Source organism: Heterocephalus glaber, unplaced genomic scaffold (assembly GCF_053883595.1).
Source record: "Heterocephalus glaber isolate CG9 unplaced genomic scaffold, H.glaber_assembly_v1.0 deba00000809, whole genome shotgun sequence".
NCBI classification, from domain to species: domain Eukaryota; kingdom Metazoa; phylum Chordata; class Mammalia; order Rodentia; family Bathyergidae; genus Heterocephalus; species Heterocephalus glaber.
The window spans coordinates 1,278,787-1,298,069 of NW_028258163.1; the positions used below are offsets into that span (position 1 = coordinate 1,278,787).

At 44.9% G+C, this 19,283-nt stretch overlaps 1 pseudogene; it reads right to left on the reverse strand.

Moving 5' to 3' along the window:
- Nucleotides 1–7,974: 7,974 nt before the first annotated feature.
- On the reverse strand, nt 7,975–8,110 carry LOC147828997 (thymosin beta-10 pseudogene; annotated as a pseudogene).
- Between the last annotated feature and the right edge of the window lie 11,173 nt (nt 8,111–19,283).

Consider the following 19,283-nt stretch of genomic DNA (forward strand, 5'->3'; position numbering starts at 1 on the left):
CTCACGACCGAGAGCCGACTCCCATTGGACAGAACGAGTCACGTGGGGCCCAAATCCTAGCGTCTGCCGGCCTATCCAGAGAGGCGGTTCGCGGGCGGAGTGGGGCGGAGTGGGGCGGAGTGGGGCGGGGCCTGAAAAAAACTAGGCCGGGTCATGTGGCGGGGCGGTGGAGGGTGCGGCTGGCGATGTGGCGCTCCACCGGCCGGAACACGTGACCCGACGAGTGCCCTCAGCCGGGACCTTAGGGGTGAAAAGCTCGCTGGGAGGAGCGCTGCGGGGGGCGGGGCTTCGCCAGTCGGGGTGCTCAGTCTGGCTCTGTGTCGCCGGGACCCGCGAGCTGAGCTTGGCCCTCGCGCAACTAGGGGCAGCCTGAAGCCTTCTATTCAGGGCTCGCATGAAAGCATACAGAGCACAGTTTCCTCATACCCCTCTGCCAGTGTCACTGTTCCCTCCTAAATCACTCGGCACAGACAAACCCGCCCTGCACATTGACTCAGAAAAACTTTCTTCTGGTGCTAGGGCTTGAACCCAGCATTCCTGCATACACTTACCGTGCCACTGATTTGCACTTCCTGCCTGGTACACAAATCTAAGTGTAAGGATGCAGTTCCTTCGAGGTATTGGAGGACCCTGAAATCAGACTGAAGTTCGGCCTGAGATTTGAGGACACACATGCTATAGACAGGCAAGTTAGGCATACAATAGCAGGCAGGGAGAGGCACTGGACCCATATGGAGCCAAGATAGCCAGGCCTGGGTCAGATAAGCTCGAAGCTGAGGTCAAGAATTAATAGAAACCAACAAGGCTTGGTGGCACATGCCTGTAATCCCAGCACTCAGCAGGCTGAGACAGAAGCATCACTTCGAATTTGACGCCAGCTTTTCTGAACTACACAGGTAGACCCTGTCTCAGAAAACCAAAAACTGGGCCAAGGATGTAGCTCAGCGGTCCCACGCCTGCCTCAAAAGCGCAAGGTCCTGAGTTTGATCCCAAGTACGGTGGAAAAAACAAAACAAAACAAAAACAACAACCCCAAAAACTCCTAGAAAGAGTCCCGTGGCAGCCCACCTCCAGGTCCCACTCCCCCATTATTGGGAGCTATTTCTCTCTTAATAAACACTCTTCCTGTCTACTTCCCATGTCCTAGATTCAATCTTTGACTTGGTGAGACAGGGGTGCAGGTTACCCCATTATAATACCTTGTCCTGCTTTCCTCAGAAGTTTCCTTACTGCATTCCCCACCAACCCACAGCCTGGTTAGACAGTGGAATTGCCCCGGAAGCTACAAGTAAACTCATTCTCATTTTCAGTTCAATTTATTTTGTGTGAATAAAACTTCCTACCAACAAATTCAAGCCTAGCCTGGGGAACTTAGGGACTTAGGGAAATCTTGTCTCAAAATTCAAAACAACTTTTTTGTTGTTGTTGTTAAATTATTTTATTGGTACATTTTAGGTATACAACACAATTACATTTCTCACTGGGAATTGTACCTTTACATAATGCATCTTGGTTCTTATTTTTTCCCTATTCCTAGCCCTCCCTTCACACCCTCCACTCTTCCCTATTTACAAAGACTTTATTTCCATTTTTTCCATTTCTCAGCATTTTTCCTTTCCCTTCTTTCCTTTCCCCTGCCCCTCCCACTACCCCTACCCCTTTGGACCTTTTCTTTCTATTTTGAATTATCAATTATTCATTCTAATCATTGGTACATTTTAGGTATACAATATAATGACTTTCAGCATTGGAAATTTGCACCTTTACATAGTCTCTCTTGGTTCTTATTTTTCACCCTTGCCCAGCCCTCCCTTCAACCCCTCCAGTCCTCCCTATTTACAAAGATTTTGTTCCTATTTTTCCATTTTCTCATATTAATCCCATTCCCCTCTATCCTTTCCCCTAGCCCTCCCACTTCCTTCCCCTTTGCCCCTTTTCTTCCTATTTCACATTACCTATTATACATTTAGTCCTTATTTACACTTTCAGTTTCTCACACCAGAGAAACTATTCAGTATTTATACATGTGTGTCCTTTTTATTTCACTTAAGAGTATAGCCTCAATGTGCATCCACTTAGCTATAAATGTCTCTAATTTCTCTCAAAACTTTTTTTTGGTATGGGAGAGTGGGGAGGGATTGAACTTGGGACCTTGTGCTTTCGAGACAGGCAGTGGAACCACTGAGCTAAAATCCCCGGCCCCAGAAACAATTTTTTTTTTTTTTAAGACATGGTTTCACTATATAGTTCATGCAGACCTTTATTTCACCGTGTAGCCCAAACTGGCCTGGAACTCACAGTGATCCTCCTCCTGCAACAGCCTCCCAAGTGCTGGGATAATAGGCATATGCTATCACACCCAGCTTCAAAATTTAACAAAATTTAAAAGGGCTGTTGACTTAACTCAGTGTGAAGACCCTGGGTTCAATCTCCAGTACCAAAGAAACAAAAAACTCCTAGAAGACTACAAGAATTCACTGGATATGAGAGAATTGCTAAGGGCTGAGTGTAGGAGCATGAAATTTGAGGCCAGGCTGGGCTGTATAGTGAGTTCAAGTCTAGCCTTAACTATGTAGAGGACCCTGTCTCAGAAAGGGGGTGGGGGGGTGGGAAGAGAATTGTTAGCCCACACTGTCACGAAGCTGTAATCTCAGCATGTAGGGATACTTAGGCAGTTTTGGTGCAGAATTCCAAGAGACAGGAGAGACTATTGGGAATCAGGAGAATTTATTTAAGGTGAACACTAGCTCAACAGACTACTGTCCAAAGGAAGAGCATTGAATAAAGAAAAATTTCAGCTTTTGATTGAAATGGGGGTGGTCCTGCTAGTGATGCAGTGAGTTTACAGGAACAGGACAAGGGCAGTCAGTTTTATAATTTAGCCTTGTAAGAAGACAGTGTTTTATGAATCATATGAAAACAGAGTTCATAAACTTAGTTTACAGGACATAGTTGCCAATTTTATCTATACCAGAACAAGGAATTACAGTTACAAGGGAGAGGATGATGATGGGGGTGCTGTACAAGGCTGGGAAGAATTTGTTTGTCTTTAAGTCCTGCTTCATTCCCCCCTTTGATGCTTTCTCTAACAAGTTTTAATAGAGACCATCATCTTTATCATTATTATTATTATCAATTTTTGTCCTAAGGGGGTGCTCAGTACAACCTATTGAGCAGAGGCTGTTACTTGATTAAAGGCCATAAATTGAGTGGTGTTGTGCCTATCAGAGTCTCTATGGCCCACAGAAAAGGATCTGAAACATATCATCATTATGACTCTATGTTGATCCTCAAGCTTTGGCCATGCGTGGATTGATCAACTTCTGGTGTGATCAGAGAAGAGCTGCTGTTTCCTCAGGCTTCTGCCATGTGTAGACTAGTCAGCTTCTGGGGTTGCCTAGAGCAGGGCTGTCACTTCTAGTGGAGGCCAGATCTCATTGCTTTGGGTGGTCTGGATTCTGGATTGGCTGGTTCACTTGTCTTGGGCTGCTGGCTGTAGCCAACTATGGTAGATCTAAGACACAGTTTCTGTAACTTTAACAGCATGGGGGTGGACAGGATTATAGTGTGAGGCCCACCCCACATGGGCCCCAGAGTTGTTGGATTTTATTTATTTTTTTGCTACTGGGGATTGAACTCAGGTCCTTCTGCTTGCAAGGCAGGCAACGGAACCACTGAGCTAAATCCCCGGCCCTGGATTTTATTTTTTGACCCAAAGTCCCTAGGTTTGAATGGGTGTACTGGATCTGTTAAGCTTATTGAATATCTTTCAGGGCTATTCCCAAAGCCTGTATTTGTTTTCTCAGGAACAATTTTCCTAGTTTATAAAGATTACTCATAATTTGACTTATGATTAGGGGTGGTCAGCTGAACAAAATTTTAAATGGGAATACTCAGTTGGTTTGGTGGGGGTGCCCTGGACTCAGAGGAGGACCATGGGCAGGACTTGATCTCATCTTAAGTGAATTTCTTGACAATATTTTTTTAGGGCCGGGGATTTAGCTCAGTGGTTCTGGGGCCTGCTTTGCAAGTGCAAGGACCCTAGTTCAATCCCCGGTACCAAAAAAAAAAGACAATTTTTTTTAGCATCTGTTTGATTGCCGGGTTTATGTGTTTTGTCTTTCTTGAGCTCTGTGGTCAGTAAGCCATCTGAAGCTTTTATTTTATCCTTAACATCTATGTGAGCTCTTGGACTATTTGAGCTTCAAATATTGGTTCATTGTGTGACCCCAGGGTCTAAAGCAGTCCAAATCTTGGGATGATGTCTCTTTTTTGTTTTGTTTTTAATAGCAAAACATTTATCAGTACATTTTAGGCATACATAATAATAACACTCATCATAGGGAATTTTCACCTGTGCACAATACCGCCCACCTCTTTTTTCCCATCCCCCTCCCCTAAAGCCCCCCCATGTACAAAAGCTTTGTTTCCATTTTTTCGTTCTATTTTCACTTTTTTCTTGTCTCTTCCTTTCTTTCTCCCTCCCTTCTCCCTTGTTCCCATTCCCATTTAAATATTTTCTTTCCATTTCCCAATAGGATGATGTCTCTTAACAGTACCTTGGTTATCTTTTGTGCCTTTTCTGTTCAGGTGGGGAAAGTTTTTATCCATCTTGAGAAGGTGTAGACAAGGACCAATATATATCAATAGACACCAGCTAGAGGGAATTTAATGAAATCCATAAGCAAGTTTTCACATGTGGCAGCTTCCATTTCCTGGATACCCAGGGGGTGGTGGGCTTTTGCCTTGGGTTGTTTGGGGTACACATTAGGTATTGTTCCCAAACAGCTTGACCGATGGCAGTGAGCTATAGCACATAGACATGTCGACCCAGCAATGACTCTAGTGTTATCTTTTTCATGTGAGATCCTTAATGCATGGGCTGGGGATTTAGCTCAGTGGTTCTGCTGCCTGCCCTAATGGAATTGTTTTATGAACTTGGGCCCCAGTAGTTTGGGGGATGGCTAGACTTTTATCAGCCAACTTCTAAATTCCCCCTTTACATACTTTCTAGCTTTTGGAGCAAATCAGGCTCTTTTATCTGAGGAGTAACTCGGGGTCCCTGGGAAAGGAGGCTCTGGGATGAGGGACATGGCTAGGGCCCCTCTCTTGGATTGAGGAGGCTGCCATAGTGGTGCTTTGTTTCTCAGTCTGTTTTTGTTTTTGTTTTTTTAATTTCTGGCTTCTTATGTTCTAGTCTACTAGTGCCCTCTGCAGTGCATAATAGCTAACTTTTTGGGGGTCCACACTGTATCTAGCAGTTGTAAAATTTCTTCTTTGTACTTTTTCTTCTAGCAGTCAAATGGCCCATGTACATATAATGTTTTAAAGCCACATGCAGAATCAGTATAGATGTTAGGTTTTTGTCCTTTGCTAGTAAAACAGCCCTTGTCAAGGTTATTAGTTTTGTCTTTTGGTGGGCAGAGGTTTGGCCCCTACCACAGAATCTACCACAGATGTCATTATCACATACCTTGTCTATTGGACCCCGTTCAGCAACATTCATGTCTCCAAGAGGGCAATCTGTGAGATCTCCTAGGCTCGAGAACATTTTATCCATGATTTCCACATACTTATGAAGGGGAGGCTCCTGGCTTGACTGGGGGCAAAGTAGCTGGATCAAGACTGTTCACTGTCTCTAAAGTTATGCAGGGATTTTCACATAGGAGCCCTTGATGCCAGGTCGTTCTTGGGTTTGATGACCAATGGTGTCCTCTCTGGTCCATCAAGGTTATAACTGAGTGTGGCACTGGATCAGTCCTTCTTGTCCCAAGGTCAGATTGTTAGCTTTCTGTCAGCAGGGCAGTGGCAGCAAGTGCCCTAAAGCATAGGGGCTACCCCAGGGCCATAGAGTCTAACTGTTTAGACAAGTATGTCACCGGTGAGGCCAGGATCTCAAGACCTGAGATAAGACTTAGGGTTTTTTCTTTTGTTTATGGTCATATAGGAAGAAAGGCTTGTTTGTATCTGCCAGTCCTAAGGCTGGGGCCTGAGTCAAGGCTTTTTTTTTTTTTTTGGTACCGGGGATTGAACTCAGGAACTTTCGAGGAAGATGCAGTGCCACTGAGCTAAATCCCCAAGGCTTTTGATTTGTTAAATGTGTTTTCCTGGTTAGCTTCCCAGAGGAGGGGTTCCTTTTCCCCGCTTTGTGGCTTCATATAGGGACTCAGCTCTTAGCTTTGGAATTTTCTGTTTTTTGGTACCAGGGATGGAACTCTGGACCTTGCATTTTCAAGGCAGGCAACAGAACCACTGAGCTAAATCCCCAGCCCACTTTGGAATTTTTATCATCATCTCTGTCATCATTTTCTGGACATTTATTTTTCTAGCAGCCATATTTTTTTACATCATGTGCATTGACCCCAGTCTAGCTTTGGTCCATTGGCAGATTTCCGCTCGGTTTGGCTCCTGTTTTATTCATGTCTGTACCTTTGCCCCTTAGTAATCTCTGTCTTTTTCCCCCTTGAGCGTTGTTGCCAACAGATCCCCCCCACCCCATCGGGATGGAACTCAGGACCTTGGGTTTGCCAGGTAGGCGAGGCGGCACTGAGCTACACTCCTGGCCCCAGATCTCTTTTGTTTTTTTTTTTTTGGTATCAGGGCTTGAACTCAGGACCTTGCGCTTGCAAGGCAGGCGCTGGAACCACTGAGCGAAATCCCCGGCCCCAGATCTGTCTTCTGTTTGAGCCCCTGGTTAGCCTCTCATTTGGCCTCCCAGTCTTGGATAGGATATACCTTGGTGGCCACCTCTAAGAGCTTGGTTGTATTTATATGAGCAAAACTCTCCTCTAACTTTTTTTTTTTTATCTCTCTAACTTTTGTAGTTTATGCCTGATGTCTCCCTGGGCTTGTCTTACACAGGCAGCATATACCATGCGCTGATTTTTAGCTGCCTTGGGATTCAAAGGAGTGAGTGTCCTGGCTGTTTCTGTTTCCGGTTATTATTTTGTGTGTATTTCCAATTGTACCCCCACCCCTACCCAGCCAGCCACCCTATATCAAATGAGGACTGACTTATTTCATAAAGAGTTTTTAACCTCTGGGGGGACAGCTTTACTTTATAGTCCCCCGTGTAGCCTCTTATAAAGTTTTTTAACATATATTTTATTTATTTATTTATTTATTTATTTTTGGTACCAGGGATCAAACTCGGGATCTACCACTTGCCAGGCAGGCAGCGGAACCACTGAGCTAAATCCCCGGCCCTAACATATATTTTAATAGGGTGGGTTTTGACACTTTTCCTCCTATGTCTACTCTGTTGCAATACACATCACTCTCTCAAGTACTTTTGCATTAAGAACAACCTGAGCTCTATCAAATTAATGAGCACCCTTACATATTTTTGAATCTTTTGATCAACAAGGAGCTTTTAGAAGGAACAGCATGGGCTTTCACCAAACCAACAAGCAAACAAACATACGTCCTTTTTTTGTTGTTTTTTTTTTTGGTACTGGGGATCTAACTCGGGTCCTTCCGCTTACAGGTCAGGTGTCAGAGCCACTGAGCTAAATCCCCAGCTCCATACTTCCTTGATGAGTCACTTCCACAAGCTTTCTCAACATACTAAGCTTTTCAATCTTGTCATTATCTCTCCTTTTATCTTTAACAGGACAGAACTTTTATCACATAAAATCCTCTTATATCAAAAGTGTATCTTTTTTACCTATAACCTTTTTTTGCCACAAGATGTGTTTTATTTTTATTCATCATACAAATAATTTTCAAGGCAGGTGGCAGAACCACTCAGCTAAATCCCCGGCCATACAAATAATTTTCTGTAATATCCCAGGGCAAACCGAAGAATTTGGCAATCCAATTAGGGAGGTCCCCTCAGAGACCCACAGGCCAGTGGTATAAGCAAGGGGTGCCCGGGTTCACAGTGCAGCTTGTGGCTCATGTCCATCTCGCAAGTGGCTCTTCCTTTACATCACAACTGGGGGGGTCTCAGAATGATGGGAATGAGGAATCCTCTAGGCTCTTAGGAGATCTCACTCCACTTTTCCTGCTCAATGGTCTCTTTGGTCAGCAGAGTACTCTTCTGCTGTGTCTCCATCTTCTTCAGCTTGGCCTTGTCAAAGCTGGTGATTTCCCCCATGTCCAGTTTGTCTGCCACTTTCTTTTTTTTTGGTACTGGGAATCGAACTCAGGACCTTGTCCTTGTGAGGCAGGCGTGGAAACACTGAACTAAATCCCCGGCCCGTCTGCCACTTTCTTAAAACAATCCAAAAGGTCTCACTCTAAGCCTGAGGTCCTGGTGCTACCAGTTGAGTTGCTACAGCAAGAGATCACTTATAACCTCCTTAATATTTTCCTCTGTCTCACTATAAACCTTCTATAACAAACTTGGCTGTAGCTGCTTGGATATTTTTTTTTCAAGTTCAAATTCAAGATTTTGTGCTTGCCAGGCAGGTGCTGTGCCACTGAGCTACATCCCTGGCCCCAAGCTGCTTGGATTTTAAGGTGTACTTTTCTCCATTTGTTTCTTTGTTTTTAGATTGCTACACTTTAAATTTGATTGGCTGCCAACAGACTAAGTAACCTTGACTTAGTAGAGAGAAGAGCAAGTTAACCATATGATTACAATTCAAGAATTTGCAATGCACAGGAAATGTTTTTAAAACACTAAACAAAATACCAATTCAAATTGGAAACCAAAAGTACATTTATCAATTAGCTAAAATCTGTAATTTGATTTGTCCCGTAAAACCCTATGTCTGGCAGACCACAATTTCCCAGCTTTGACCATGTAGCCCCAGGCTGGGGTTGTTTTGGCTTTCAGGTGCTTGCAGGCAGCATCAGAGGTGATGCTGAGCAATTGCTCCCCTAGGGGATCCTGAAGCCGGGAGTGGTTTTGTGGTTGTTGTTTTTTTTTTTTTTACTGTTTTGCTCTGCACTCTCTGGCATTTTTTCAGCTGTTTTAATTACATTTTTTTTTTTTTTTTTTTTTGGTACTGGGGATCGAACTCGGGTCCTTGTGCTTGTGCAGCCGGCAGCGAAACCACTGAGCTAAATCCCCGGCTTAATTACATGTATTTACATGTACTCATATATTTCTCCATTCCCAGTTTTTTTCAACCTGATTATGGTTTTTATCAGATTCCTCCTGAGTCTGATTACCCAGCACACCCGCTTTGTGAGGGTAATTTTTACTGCAGGCCACCCCTGCACCTCCACCTGTGGTTGTAGGTCTCCTCTGACCCAACCCACATCAGATTATGAGTACACTTGGGGAGGTGATCAGGCTCCCCTTCTGTCCTAATGGGATGCGTTCCCCCTGGGCCCCTAAACATTACGTCAGTCCTGCAGCACGATGTTGTTCCAGAATTGTCCTGAATCCCAATGGGTTCTGTTGCCCAGGCAGGGGGTTGGCTTCCAGGCTGTGGGAGGGCTGATTCAGTCTTTGAGCTGAAATCTCACCTGGAGGCACCAGAAGTCTCAGGATTCCCCAGCTCCACCCCTCTCAGGCCTTCAGGCAAAGGAGACTCTGTCATCTCCAGTCCCTTCTTGGTCACCAGAAATGTTGCAGAATTCCAAAAGACAAGAGAGACCAATGGGAATCAGGAGGATTTATTTAGGGTGAACACTGGTCCAATAGACTCCTGTCCCAGCTTTTACACATTTTGTCCAAGGGGGTGGTCCTTCTAGTGACATAGCAAGTGAGCTTACTAGAACAGGACAAGGGCAGATGGTTTTGTAATTTAGTCTTGTAAGAAGACAGTGTCTTATGAATCATATGAGAACAGGGTGCATAAACTTAGTTTACAGGACATAGTTGCCAATTTTATCTGTACTAGAACAAGGAGTTACAGCTACAAGGGAGAGGGGGCTGATGGGGAGGGGCTGCCCAAGGCTGGGAAGAACATGGTTTTCTTTTTTTCTTTTTTCTTTTTTTTTTGGATACTGGGATTGAACTCAGGACCTTGCACTTTCGAGGCAGGCAGCAGCGGGACCACTGAGCTAAATCCCTGGCCCGAACTTGGTTTTCTTTTAGATCCTGCTTCAGTTTCACAACTACTAGGCCAGCTTTGACCATATAATGAGGCCCTGTCTCTAGTAAACAAGTCTGGGGCTTGGCACATGCTTGTAATCCCAGCATTCTGGAGGCTGAGGCAGGAGGATTGCTGCCAGCTGGAGGCCAGCCTGAACTCTAAAACAAGATGCTGTCTCAAAAATACATAAATATTGGGGCCAGGGACTTAGCTCAGTGGCTACAGTGCCTGCCTCGAAAGTGCAAGGTCCTGAATTTGATGCCCGGTACCAAAACAAAACAAAAAATACATAAATAGGAGGGCCAAGGATTTAGCTCAGTGGTTCCGATGCCTGCCTCGAAAGCACAAGGTCCCAAGTTCGATCCCTGGTACCAAAACAAAAAACAAAACCATAAATAGGGGCAGGGGATTTAGCTCAGTGGTTCATGCGCTTGCCTTGCAAGTGCAAGGTCCCAAGTTCAATCCCTGGTACCAATAAATAAATAAATAAATAAGGCTGGGGATTTAACTCACTGCTCCTGCCTAGCAAGTGCAAGGTCCTGAGTTCTTTTTTTTTTTTTTGGTACTGAGGACTGAACCCGGGTCCTCAGCTTGGGAGGCAGGCGGTGGAACCACTGAGCTAAATCCCCAGCCCAAGGTCCTGAGTTTGATCCCCGGTTAGGGGGATACATAAACAAATGGGACTGGGGATGTAGCTCACTGGTAGAGCACTGCTCAGCTCAATCCCCACTAAAGCGGGAGGGTGCTTAAGAAACAGCACAGGAAAGGAATGGTTGTAAATCTTTTTTTTTTGGTACCAGGGATCGGATCGAACTTGGTTGTAAATTTTGACTTGATTCTCTCCAGTCAGTGTCCAAAGCAGAACCAAATTAAGCTGAAACTTCAAACTGACTAACCCTCAATGTAGAGCTGAGGGGAATTTTTCGGAGTCTGAACAAATATTATTAAATATTTTTGTAACAGTGTTTTGTTTTTTGAGACAGGGTCTCACTATATAGTTTAGGCTGGCCTTGATTTTTGTTTTTGTTTTTTTGGTACCAGGGATTGAACTCAGGTCCTTGTGCTTGCGAGGCAGGCAGGCGACGGAACCACTGAGCTAAATCCCCGGCCCATGGCCTGGAACTCACTATGTATCCCAGGCTGGCCTCAACCTCGCAGCAATCCTCCTGCCTCAGCCTCCTGAGGCAGGTATAACTTGAGATTACACGTGTAACCACCACACCCAGATGTACCAGTCTTGGCCAGGGGTGTAGCTCAGTGGCACAGCACCTGCCTGGCAAGTGTGAGGTCCTGAGTTTGATCCCTGGTACCAACAACAACAACAACAACAACAAAACCAGATGTACCAGTCTTTTTTTTCTTTTTTTTTTTTGGTACGGAGATCGAACTCAGGACCTTGAGGTTTTGAGGCAGGTGTTGGAACCACCTTGATATATACCTGGCCCTTACCAGTCTTAAAGTACATATAAATGAAACTTCTTCCTCTTTCTCCTCCTCCTCCTCCTTCTTTTTCTTCTTCTTCTTCTTCTTCTTCTTCTTCTTCTTCTTCTTCTTCTTCTTCTTCTTCTTCTTCTTCTTCTTCTTCTTCTTCTTCTTCTTCTTCTTCTTCTTCTTCTTCTTCTTCTTCTTCTTTTCTTCTTTTTGATACAAGGTCTTGCTCTATAGCTCTGGCTGTCCTTGAGCTCACTATGTACCCCAGGCTGACCTCAAACTGGAGGCAGTCCTCGTGCCTCAGCCTCCGAGTGCTGGGATTACAAGTATGTGTCACCACACCTGCTAAAACTTCATATTTTTTAAGAATCATTTTATGTAAGTGTATGTTTACAATACATAATAGTTATGCTCGTTTTGGGAAATTGATACACATATATAACATCTTGATCATAAGGGCCGGGGATTTAGATCATTTTTAGTCTCTCCCCCCCTTACTCAGCTACCTTCATAGACCTTTTATTATTTTATTTTATTTTATTTTATTTTTGGTACGGGGGATCGAACTCAGGACCTTGTGCTTGAGAGGCAGGCATGGTGCCACTGAGCTACATCAGGGTCACTACAACAGGGTCACACTCACATCTGCAGACTTTCTCCTCTCCCCAGTGTCTTAGTGCGGAACCTGGCCTGCTCTAGCATGGTACAAGCTGCTGATGTTGCCTGATCTCGTGGGAGAGGAAAGAGCCCTGGAGTCAGTGGTCTGAGTCCTAACCCTAGCCAAACTACCCATGAGGCGCTCATGTGCCATGGACCCCTCTGGAAGTCTGGGGAGGCCTATGAACCCTTCTCAGAGTAATGCTTTCAAATATATATATATATATTTTTTTGGTACCGGAGATCGAACTCGGGTCCTTGTGCTTGTGCAGTAGGCAGCGAAACCACTGAGCTGAATCCCCGGCCCCCATCAAATACATTTTAAAAAATATGTCCAGGCCCGGGGGTTTAGCTCAGTGATTCTGGCTCCTGCCTCACAAGTGCAAGGTCCCGAGTTTGATCCCCGGTACCAGAAAAGAAAAATATGTGTCCAGCTGGGCATGGTGGTACGTACCTGGAATCCCAGCACTCGGGAGGCTGATGCAGAATTGCTGCAAATTCAAGGCCAGCCTGAACTACATAGTGAGACCCTTTCTCAACAAACAGGTAAAATGTATGTCCATAGTGCAGTATTCCCAATCATGGAAAGGTAGAACCAACCCACTTATCTTATCAACAATTGAACGGGCAAATGAAATGAGGGATATAGTACACACAGGTTTTCTATTTTTTTTTTTGGACACAGGGTCTAGTCTTGCTATGCAATTCAGGCTGGCCTCAAACTCACAGCAATCCTCCTGCCTTAGCCTCCTGATCACAGGCATGAACCACTACACCTGGCTCTTCAGCTTTAAAAAGGAAGGATATGTCCACCGCCTGCCTCACAAGCACAAGGTCCCAAGTTTGATCCCCAGTACCAAAAAAAAAAGAAAATAAAAAGGAAGGATATGTCAGGGTTTTGGCACAAAAAGAAGAAAGAAAGGAACAAAGAACAAGAGAAAAAGGAAGGCTATTCTGACACATGCTACAACATAGACAAACCTTGAAAATATAACGTTAAATTATGAAATAAGCCAGCCACAAAAGACAAAAATGTAGGGCCAGAGATTTAGCTCAGTGGTGCCACCGTCCACCTTGCAAATGCAAGGTCCCAAGTTCAATCCCCGGTGCCAAAAAAAAAAGTCAAAAATCTGTATAATCTGTACAATTGTAATTCATGAGGAAAGTTGGCATGGGTAGCTCAGTGATAGAATGTTTGTCTAGAAATAAATGTGAGCCCCTGGGTTTGAACTCCAGCTGTGAAAAAAAAGCAGTTATAGAAAAAAAGGCAAATAGGGCCGGGGATTTAGTTCAGTGGTTTCAATGCCTGCTGCGCAAGTGCAAGGACCTGAGTTCGATCCCTGGCACCAAAAAAAAAAAAAAAAAGCAAATATATATATAGTCTCTAGTGTAGTCAAAGTCATAGAAACAGAAAGCAGAAGGGTGGTTGATGGGGCCCAGGAGAAAGGGGAAATGGAGAGAATAACTTAGTGTGTGTAGAATTTCCATTTTACAAGATGAAAGAAGTTTTGGAGTTTGGTTGCCCAAGTGTGAATACACTTAACCCTACTGAACCGTTCACTTAGAGGTGGTGAAGATTATTAGTTTTATGTTTTGTGCATTTTGCCACAATTAAAATTTTTTAAATTTGTAAAAACGCTATAAAAATACATTGGATCATAAAAAATTATGCAAATATAGTTATGGAAATGTTATAGTGTTCATGGTCTAGTGAAGTATTTCTTTTATTCTTTATTGTGGTACTAGCTTTTTGTATGCTACACAAATGCTCCACCAGGACATTTTCATTTTTATTTTGAGCCAGGGGCTCACTATGTGCCCAGGCTGGCCGGGCTCTTCATTCCTCTGTCTCAACCTCGCAAGTAGCTGGAGATCTTAGGGGCACTACCACGCCCAGCTGACAGCGCATCATATCAACACGTTCACCATGAAGAAAGTCTGAGACTGATTGTAATTGCAAATAATATTTTGAGGGGCTGGGGATTTATCTCAGTGGTGCCATCGCCTGCCTCACAAGCACAAGGTCCTGAGCTTGATCCCCAGTACCAAAAAAATAATAATAATACTATTTTGATATATCTCCAACTATTGTGATGTGAAATGAAAACACCTGTGATTTCTACTAGTAAAAATCAGGTTTCAGCCGGGCGTGGTGGCGCCCTCTTGTAATCCCAGCACTTGGGAGGCTGAGGCAGTAGGATTGATCTGAGTTCCAGGTCAGCCTGGACTACACAGTGAGACCCTGTCTCAACAAACAAACATTTAGGTTTCTAATATTCTCTGTGTATTTGTTTGTTTTTGGAATGCCAAAGCACCTTGTGTATGTTAGCTCTACAACTGAACTGCACACCCACCCCTTTAAGGTTTTATTTATTTATTCTTTTTTGGTACCAGGGATCTGCTTGATGTCCTCGGCGCTGGGGGAAGGGTTGCCTTCAAAGGCCACTGGCGAGTAGGAGGCCAGGCAGCGAGTGTGGCCGTGGTGGCAGACACAGACCTCACATCTGTGACCTCTGCAGCGTTCCGGAGCCAAAACAGGATCTCGCTAGGATTATAGGCATACGCCACCATGTCTGGTGGCAATGGTCTATTCTTTTTTTTTTTTTTTTTTTTTTTCTGGCTGTACCGGGGATCGAGCTCAGGACCTTGCTCTTGGAGGCAGGCATGGTGCCACTGAGCTACATCCCCGGGCCCCTAGTCAATTCATTTAAAAAATTTTTTTTAAATTTGTATTAGTCCACGTTTGCAATACATAACAACTACATTCATCCTGGGGGAATAGGTGCAGGCACATAACACATCTTAAGGCAATGGTCAATCTTAATGGTTAATCTTCATTCTGCTTGACCTACAGACAGCATTTAACATGGGCAACTACTCCCTTCTCACGGAAACATTTTCTTCACTTTATGTTTTGGTTTGGGATGGAAACCAGGGCCTTCCAAGTGCCAGGCATTCATTTGGGTTTTAGGACATCACATTGGCTCGATTTTCTTCCTTCCTCACTGGTCATCTCCTCTCAACTGGTTTTACTTTTTCTTCCTCCTGACCTCTTTCAGGAGATGGAGGGCCCCAGGGTCCAAACCCTTAGGCTCTTCTCCATCTTCCTGTCTCTGGGTTTTAAATACTGTCTATATGTTTAATGTGCTATGAAGTTTACAAACCTAACCCAGAAAGCTTCACTATCTCCAAACCTACGTAGGAGTGTATGCGTTATCAGTGTATGGTGTTATGGTGTGGACCTACAATGTCCCCCCAAATTCTCATGTGTTTGAAAGGTGACTGGATCATAAGCACACCACACTTATCAGTGGATTCATCCACTGGTGAGGTCAGGAGCTGAATGTGCTCTTAGGTAAGTGACCTGGAAGGGTGGATTCTTGTCCCTGTTCCTCTTTCTCTGCTTCCTGGCTTCCTAAGTCAAGCACCTTTTCCTCCATCTGCCCCTCTGCCATCCTGTTTCTGTCTTAGAGCCAGCCAAACATGGATTGAAACTGTGAGGCAAAATAAACCTCTCCTTAAGATTTCAGGTGTCAGGTTTTGTGTTCCAGCAATAAGAAAGTGACTAAGACACACAGTCAGTGTTTAGATTAAAATTTATTATAATAAAAGACACATTACTTTTAATCCTTCTCAAAATACTCCCCCTCAATGAGCACACACTTACCTCATCATTTCTGAAGCAGTTCTGGAAGTCTTCTATTGTGAGTGTCTTTACAAGGTGTGATAAAAAATACAGCAAGTGTTTCTGCCGAGTGCCATGCAATGGAAAGACAGGCTGGTAAAAAAATCCACATCTATCTTTTTTATTTTTTGGTACCGGGGATCAAACTCGGGACCTTGCACTTTCGAGGCAGGTGGCAGAACCACTGACCTATATCCCTGGCCCTGTCCACATCCATCTTATTTACCAAATCTAGCACCACAAGACTTCTGGCTCTTTCCCAAAGTCAAAATGACCACGAAAGTTTAAGTATTTGGAATCAATTCAGGATATTGAGGCAACCACATCAGTGCAACTAAAGATCCTAATAAAAGAGGACTTTTAGTATTTCTTCAGAAAGTGACAAGAATGATGGGATAAGCTGGACATAGTGTTACATGCCTGTAGTCCCAGCACTGAGGAGGCCGAGGCAGGAGAATTTCTGTGAGTTCAAGGGCAGCCTGAACTATACAGCAAGACCCTGACTCAAAAGAAAAAAAAAAAAAAGATAGGATGAGTATGTTCAAAGTGAGGGGACTATTTTGAGGAGATTAATGGCAATGTGTCTTTTAATTTAATAGATTGTTAATTTATTTTATTTGGTTTATTTAATTAAAATTTTTTTAATATTTAAAAAATAAAAAAACTTTTTTTTGAGACAAGGTCTCTCTATGTAGTTCAGGCTGGCCTTGAACTCACTATAGTAAGTCCAGGTGGCCTTTAATTTGAGGCAATTCTCCTGCCTCAGCCTCCCCAGTGCTGGGATTGCAGGTGTGCACCACCATACCCGGCTGTAATAAAATTTTAAGAATGTAAACATCCACCATAGTTTTCTCTTTTTTTTTGGTACCGGGGATCGAACTCGGAAGCTTGCACTTTTGAGGCAGGCGCCGGACCCACTGAGCTAAATCCCCGGCCCTCCACCATATTTTTCAATGTGTCTCCCTACGTCTCCATGTGGACTCTAGCAGACAACGCCACACATTCAGAGTGAACTTTGCCCTCCTATCTTCTCTCCTACAGGGATTTTATCTGCAATTCCAACCTTCTTGTTTTGGCTAAAACTTCTGGCATCAGCCTTGATACCGTTTTTCTCCCATATCAGGAAACCCTGTGGGCTCCCCCAATATATTCAGAGCCCTCTACACTTTTCCCGTCTGGTCCAAATGCCTCCTCCCTAGCTTAGATGATCCCTAATCTGTCAAGCTGTTTTTTTTGTTTCTTTGTTTGGTTTGGGGGGGGGGCTTGGTACCAGGGATCGAACTCGGGCCCTTGCGCTTGCGCAGCAGTTGGCTCCCTGACCCAATGCTGCTTTTATCCTTGTCCCTTGTTATCTAATATCAAAACTGCTTCAACATCCAAGTGACTTCATGGTGTACTCTCCTCAAAGACCCTTCGAGCACTTTCCATTTCACAGAAAGCAAAAGCCAAAGTCCTTCCAGTGGCCAGCAAAGCCTTCTGCAGTCCTGTGCCCTCTTCTCTCCTATCTTGTCTCTAGCTCAGCTGGCTCCACTTTTCCTCCAACACTGCAGGAACTCTGACTTGCAGAGTTGCACTGGGCGTCCCCTGTGCCTGGGGACAGCTCCTCCCAACACTCCTGCTGAGCCTTTAGGCTCACCACCATGCCCAGATCTACACCATAATATTTCTTATATTTATTTCTTATGTTTATTTCTAGGGTCTCCTTTCCTCTAGAATGTAAGTTTTCCCAAAGTAAGAACGTCATTGATGTATCCCAAGTGTCTAGTACAGTGCCCAGTACAGAGTAAGTGCTCAATAAATATTAGATGAATGAATGAAAAATGTGGATAATATTGTTATGGCTTAAAGGCAAAGTGTCCCCCAAAACTCATGTATTGAGGCTTAATCTCCAATGCAGCAACATTCATAGATGGGGCTTGGAGAATTTACTGGAACACGAGGGTGCTAACCTTATCAATAGATTAGGTCATTGATGAGTCCATAGCTAAATGAGCTATCAGAAGGAAGCAGCTCACTGGAGGTGTGCCTCTGAAGAGTGTGTCTTCCTCCTGGCTCCTTCCTCTCTCTTAGGCCCCCCATCCACTCTGTTTCCTGGTCTGTCACACTCTTCTACCATGATGTTTCTGCTTCACCACAGGGTCAAAGGAATGGAGCCAGGAGACCATGGACTGACACCTCTGAAACCATATGCCAGAATAAACTTTTACCTTGATGTTCTAAGGTATTTTGGCCACAATGAGGCAAAGCTAACACAAATACTACTCTAAAAAGTTATTGTAGGGATTAAATAAAAAAGGTCTTTTTTTTTTTGGTACTGGGGATCAAACTCGGGACCTTGTGCTTTCCAGCCAGGTGGGGGTACCACTGAGCTAAATCCCCGGCCCAAAAAGTTCTTGATACACAATGGACACCTAACAAATGTGAGATACCTATCTCCTTCCTTCTCTAAATATCTTCCCAGTCACCTGCTCTTACACCCATGGTTTCTCAACCTTTTGTCTAAGACCAAGTGTAGCACCCACCCCCTCCCTCTTTGCTCAGGCTGGTCTTGAACTCCTGGGCTCAAGGCATCCCTGCATCTCAGCTCCCTGATGCTGAAATTACCCGGTTTCTTCTGAAACTTTCACCATTCTAGTCTCTCCTTTGAGTTTAAACCTAGGAAAATCCTGCACAAGGCCACTTATGGCATCTGAGGATAACAGCTTTACCTATTGCCGAAACTGCTTATCAAATTGTCTCCAGAGAAACAGAGACGCCTGATGGAAAAGCCAATGTTTTTTTGTGGTTGGAGTTGGTGGTTTACTGTACTGATTTTAAACATCAACTTTAACTGAGGCATAATTTACATGCAATACACATTTTGAGTGTGCTGCTTGATGGGTTTTAACAAATGTACAGGTGGCTGACTCAGAGCGAGAGAATTAAGGTCACCAGGGAATATGCAGATCCAGAGACTGAACAGTGAGATCCTGCGGGGGGTGGGGGGTGGGGTGGGGTAGAGGGGGAATCCCATCAGGATTCTTGGGAAGCATAACAAAGAGGTACAAGAGCGACACCACGGGAGGGTGCCGCTGGGTCTGCACCTCTGGGAGCCCTGGTCAGTTACAGGCACCGCCGGGGGGAGGGGAGGCAGCCGCTTTGTCGCCACCTCTCACAGGCAGGCCGGCGGCTCCAGCCTCGGTGGGAACTGGCTTTCCCGCAGCCCGCGGGTCTGCTCTTCCCGGGCCCCTCGGATCCTGGGCTCAGCCGGCCTGCCCCGCTCTCTGTGGCTGAACCTCCCGGGGCTGCGGGTTCAGCTTTCACTTAGAGACGGCAGCGCTGAGTCCAAGGACGGGTGGAGAAACTGAGGCAGGGCTGGGGCTTCTGGGAGGGGAGTCGGACGCTGGCCGCAGGCTACCTCCCAGGTCCTGGGCAGCCCTTCCGAAAGTCCAAGGAGGCCCAGGGCCGGCCGGGGGAGGCCCGGGGTCCTCAGGGACGCCTAGCTAGGCCCCCACTGGGGCCGGGGCGGGGCCGGGGCG